Genomic DNA, 5,843 nt, shown 5'->3' with positions numbered 1-5,843 from the left:
TCATTGGTTTATTGTGGTATACTTGAAATGAAAGTTTTATTTTGAAATTTGATATAAAATCTCATAGTGAACAATTGTGTTGAGGTAATTTGAGTTAACGATCTTTGTATAGGGCTTATTTTCATAAGAAAAAAATCAAGTAGTACCTGATATCTTTTAGACTATAAAAAAACCTTTTTTCATTAGACAATTTGTGTTAATGTCTTCATATGGATTGTATGCTAGAACTGTAGAATATTATATAGCTAGGAAGAATCTTTTATTTATTTATTTTTCTCTTCTTCTTCAGTCCTCACCTGAGGATATGCCTCTCTCTGATTTCAGAGAAAGGGGAAGAGAGAGAAACTTCGGTGTGCAAGAGACATCAATCAGTTGCCTCCTGCACACACCTGCAACTCAGGCACATGCCTCGACTGGAAATTCACTGAAAATGGATCATAGACTTAAGCACAAGACCTAATACAAGCTTTTACAAAAAAACACAGACCCCTTTGAGACCTTGGGTTAGGCAAAGATTTCTTAAATAACCCAAGTAGTGCTCTTTATGTCTGTATAGATTCATATTTCCTCCTGTTTTAATTTTCTTCTGCCTTAAAGACTTGTTTAACTATTATAGTACAAGTCTGCTGGTGATGAATTTCTTCAACTTTTGTATGTCTTAAGTGTTTCATGTTCATTTTTGGAAGATATTTTTACAATAGAAGTCTATTGTTACTCAGAGGCTCAGAGCCCATAGACCTCAAGCTGTACTAATGATGGGCTGGCTGCTGTTACCTTGTGTTTAGGGTAGGGGTGGAGATGCTAGGTTTTTCTGTGTGCCTGCTCTGCCCTCAGCTTTCCATTGGCCTTGCTTACCTGTATCAGAGAGGGCCTTCCTCCTGCTCTTACACTTCCCCGGTTGTAGACTGTGATTGTTACTCCCCAGTAATAGCAAACATCTGTTACCTGAACCTGCTCCTCCACCAGGAGTAGAGAATATTTGCTTCTACCCTTCCCCCAGCAGCACTAAGTGTTTGCCTATGTCCTGGGGAGGAGGATGGGTTTTGCTTTTACTGCTTCTCTAGAAACACATTTGCCAATGTCCTGTGACCATAGTATTTGATGTGCTGCCCCCTGTGGGTTACGACTTTGGTTTTGTAGAGAAGGATACCAAGGAGCTGGTGGGGCTTTGAGTTTATTCCTCCATAGCCGCCAATCACCTCCTCGTTTGCATCGTGGTTGTTTTGTCTTCTCCAGTCATCTGCACTGCTCTCACTCCTCATGGACACCAGCTGAAGGCTGGTGGGAGAAGAGCTTTCAGGTGAGTGGGAACTCCGTGTGTGTCTGAGGCCCGCAGCCCAGACTGGCTTCATGGTGTGACCTGTGCAGTCACTCACAGCCCCACACTTATAACGCTGTGCTGTCACTGTCTTGAATTCTTCATTTATTTATTTATTTATTTATTTATTTATTTATTTAATATATTTTATTGATTTTTTTACAGAGAAGAAGGGAGAGGGATAGAGAGTTAGAAACATTGATGAGAGATATCAATCAGCTGCCTCCTGCAGGCCCCCCCACTGGGGATGTGCTCGAAACCAAGGCACATGCCCTTGACTGGGATCGAACCTGGGACCCTTCACTCCTCAGGCCGACGCTCTATCCACTGAGCCAAACCGGTTCGGCTTCATTTATTTTTTTTAAATATATTTTTATTGATTTCAGAGAGGAAGGGAGAGAGACCTAGAAACATCAATATTGAGAGAATCATTGATTGGCTGCCACCTGCACGCCCTCCACTGGGGATCAAGCCCGCAATTCGGGCATGCCTCCAGACCGGGAATCAAACCCTGACCTGGTTCATAGGTCGATGCTCAACCACTGAGCCACACATGAATTCTTCATTTTTGAGTAAGGTGTCCTGCCTTCATTTTATGACCCATATATTAAACTAGAGGCCCGGTGCACAAAAATTTGTGCACTAGTAGGGGGGCGGGAGGGCTCAGCCCAGCCTGTGCCTTTCGCAGTCTGGGACCCATCGGGAGATAACAACCTGGTGGCTTAGGCCTGCTCCCGGGTGGCAGAGGGCAGGCCCAATCCCTAGGTGCAGCCCCTGGTCGGGCTCAGAGCAGGGCCGATTGGGGAGTTGGGGCGCCGCCCCCTGTCATGCACAGAGCAGGGCGGATTGGGAGGTTGCGATGCCACCCGCAGTCACGCTCAGGGTAGGGCCGATTGGGAGGTTGGGGCACCGCCCCCTGTCACACTCAAGGCAGGGTCAATGGGGAGGTTGTGGCACCACCCCCTGTCACACACAGAGCAGAGCCAATCGGGGTTGGGGCACTGCCCCTGTCACTCACAGAGTAGGGCAGATAGGGGAGTTGGGGCACCGCCCCCTGTCACACACAGAGCAGGGCTGATCAGGGGGTTGGGGCACTGCAGCCTGTCACACAGAGCCTCAGGGCGATCAGGAGGTTGGGGAGCTCCCCCCTATCAGGCACAGAGCAGGGCTGATCAGGGGGTTGGGGCGCCTTCCCCTGTCACGAACAGAGCAGGGCAGATAGGGAGGTTGTGGCCTCGCCCCCTGTCACACACAGAGCTGCAGGGCGATCAGGGGTTTTGGGCGCTGCCCCCTGTCACGCTGATCCCGGTGCTGGGAGGCCTCAAGGCTCCGCTGATTCCGGTGCTGGGAGGCATATTACCTTTTTACTATATAGGATAGAGGCCTGGTGCACGGGTGGGTGCTGGCTGGTTTGCCCTGAAGGGTGTCCTGGATCAGGGTGGGGGTCCCCACTGGGGTGCCTGGCCAGCCTGGATAAGGGGATGATGGCTGTTTTCAGCTGGTCACACACCCTTCAGGGTGGGGGTCTCCACTGGGGTGCCTGGCCAGTCTGGGTGAGGGGCTGAGGGCTGTTTTCAGGCTGGCGGGTGACTGAAGCTCCCAACCGCTCCTTTTTTGCTTTTTTTTTTTATTCTGGGCCAGCTTTAGCTCTGAGGCTTGGCTCCAGCCCTTAGGCCTCCGCTGCTGAAAGCAGGTATCTGGTTTGTTTGGGTTCCACAATCGAAACACTGTATCAACTCCAGCTCTGAGATCCCGGCTGGCTGAAAGCAGGTTTCTGGGGTTTTGTTTAGCTTCTATATTTGTAACAATGTTTCAAACTGCAAGCTCAGAGGCCGGCAAGGCAGGCGGGGAACGTTGGGGTCCTCCGTCACTGAAGCAAGCAAGCCTCATGTTGGCTTCAAGCTGCCTGGCTGCTGGCCGCCATCTTGGCTGGCAGTTAATTTGCATATCACCCTGATTAGCCAATGGGAAGGGTAGCAGAGGTACGGCTAATTACCATGTTTCTCTTTTATTAGATAGGATAGCCAGTCTTGTTCCAAAGTGATGCAGTAGCCCATGCGTGGCCATTAAAAATGTTAAAATCTAATTTCCTCACGTAGTTATAGAGCAGCCACCTTTTCTCCCTATGCCCTGCCAAAAGCGAGACTTCTCTCTCCCCCCGAGTGCTTTGCAGCCTCCACCACCTAAGGCAGTGGTTCTCAACCTTGGCTGCACATTAGAATCACCTGGGAATCTTTTTAAAATCATGATTTCTGGGCCTCATCCTCCGGAAATTCTGTTTCTTTGTTACTAATGTTGTGGCCCCACCCCAAAACAAAGAAATAGAATTTCCTGATGAGGCCCAGAAATCAGGATTTTAAAGAGATTCCCAGGTGATTCTAATGTGCAGCCAAGGTTGAGAACCACTGACCTAAGGGCTCAAAAGTATTAGGATTTTGTATATCATTCAGCTGTTTCTTCTTATGGTGGGAAGAACATTCTTTGCAGCTTTCTACCTGGTACATCCTAAGTAAAAGTCTGAAACTGCTGCACATTTAGAACTTGTTATTTTTAGGACCTCGGTTTCAGTGAACTGAACAATTAACTGATTAAGGCTAGGCTCTCCCCCTTTTAAAGGGGAATGTCTTTTTTTTTTTTTTTTACAGTTTCCTTCAGAAAAAGATGGCTTTATGCTTTTTATTTTCTCCTCAAAATACCGCTTAGTGCTGCTGTCATTATAGTAGAACTATCTAAAATGACATGTTTTGACAACAGGCAGCTATTGTATTATTAAACTCACTCCCACATCACTCCATGACAGGGAGTTTACAAAGTGAAGCATGAACAGAGATGAAGAGTAATAAAAGTAAGGGAAATTCTCTAAGGCAGCGGTCCTCAACCTGTGGGTCACAACCCCACTGGCGGTCGAACGACCCTTTCACAGGGGTCACCTTAAGACCATCCTGCATATCAGATATTTACATTACGATTCATATCAGTAGCAACATTACAGTTATGAAGTAGCAACGAAAATAATTTTATGGTTGGGTCACAACATGAGGGACTGTATTTAAAGAGCCAGAAGGTTGAGAACCACTGCAAGGATATGTGGCTTGTATTAGAGCAATGGTTCTCAACCTTCCTAATGCCACGACTCTAATACAGTTCCTCATATTGTGGTGACCCCCAACTTCATTGTTACAAATTGAACATAATTAAAGCATAGTGATTAATCACAAAAACAATATGTAATTATATATGTGTTTTCCGATGGTCTTAGGCGACCCCTGTGAAAGGGTCGATCGACCCCCAAAGGGTGACGACCCACAGGTTGAGAACCGCTGTATGAAAGGTATATAGGTTATATAGTGCACTCTTGACATTTTGACTGGTTTTAAATACTCAGAATATTCTTTAGTATACTGGAGATGGAGGTCTTTAACATTTTTCAATTTTACTTTTCCACTGAAGTATATTATTAAAAACAATAATAAACAAGCTAAGTGGAAATAGGATTCATTTGTTTTCCCTAGGGCTTTTTAAAAAAATCTAAAACTAGTGCTTGCTTCGGCAGCACTTACACTAAAATTGGAACGACACAGAAGATTAGCATGGCCCCTGGGCAAGGATGACAGGCAAATGCGTGAAGTGTTCCATATTTTTTTTAAAAAATCTAAAGCTATATTAAATCAGAGTGTGAGCATCATAGAGTTTACTTACTCACACCTAGATGGTATATGGCCTACTACATACCTAGGCTGTCGTATAGCCTATTGCTTCCAGGCTGCAAACCCATACAGCCTGTTACTGTACTGAATATTGTAGGCCATTATACAGTGGTAAATATTTATGTATTTAAATATACCTAAACATAGAGAAGATACAGTAAAATGTAGCATAAAGGGTAAAAAATGGTACAATCTGGTATATAAAGCACTTACAATGAATGGAGCTTGCAGAACTGGAAGTTACTCTGGTGAGTCAGAGAGTGAGCAGTGAGGGAATGTGAAGGCTTAGGACATCACTGTACACTGCTGTAGACTTTATAAACGCTGAACACTTAGGCTATAAATTTGAAAACATTTCTTCAATAATAAATATTAGTTTAACATTTTTACTTTATAAGCTTTTTATTTTTTTAACTTACCAACTCTTTTGTAGTAATACTTAGCTTAAAAACAAATACATTTGTTAAGCAGGTTGTTTGTTTATGCCAGCACCACCACAAATATATGGGTAACATACTGAGCGAGGACATTATGATGGCTATTATGTCACTAGGTGACGGGAATTTTTCAGCTCTTTTATAATCTTGAAGGACCATGTATATGCAGTTCATACATGCAGTCCTTCGTTGACTGAAACATTGTTATGCTACCCATGACTGGACTCCATTTCTCTTAAAGTCCCAGTTCCCAAGAACCTGTCGATTATGTTAAGTGAGGACTTCTGTACTTCTGGGTAATTCTGTTGGTTATACTGATCAGCACTGGTACATTGTGGGAGGGAGCAACACGAAAGTGTAACTACCAGGACATAGGGATGG

At 44.8% G+C, this 5,843-nt stretch overlaps 1 non-coding gene across 1 annotated transcript; it reads left to right on the top strand.

The window, feature by feature from the left end:
- Window positions 1-4,855: 4,855 nt before the first annotated feature.
- LOC118652232 lies at window positions 4,856-4,960 on the top strand. Its single transcript, XR_004966499.1, has one exon. It is a non-coding gene; the product is annotated as a U6 spliceosomal RNA (small nuclear RNA).
- Window positions 4,961-5,843: the final 883 nt, after the last annotated feature.

The sequence above is a fragment of the Myotis myotis genome, unplaced genomic scaffold, assembly GCF_014108235.1.
Source record: "Myotis myotis isolate mMyoMyo1 unplaced genomic scaffold, mMyoMyo1.p scaffold_m19_p_3, whole genome shotgun sequence".
Lineage (NCBI taxonomy): Eukaryota > Metazoa > Chordata > Mammalia > Chiroptera > Vespertilionidae > Myotis > Myotis myotis.
Note: the sequence above shows the minus strand (reverse complement) of the source record. Positions and strands in the feature narration are given on the sequence as shown.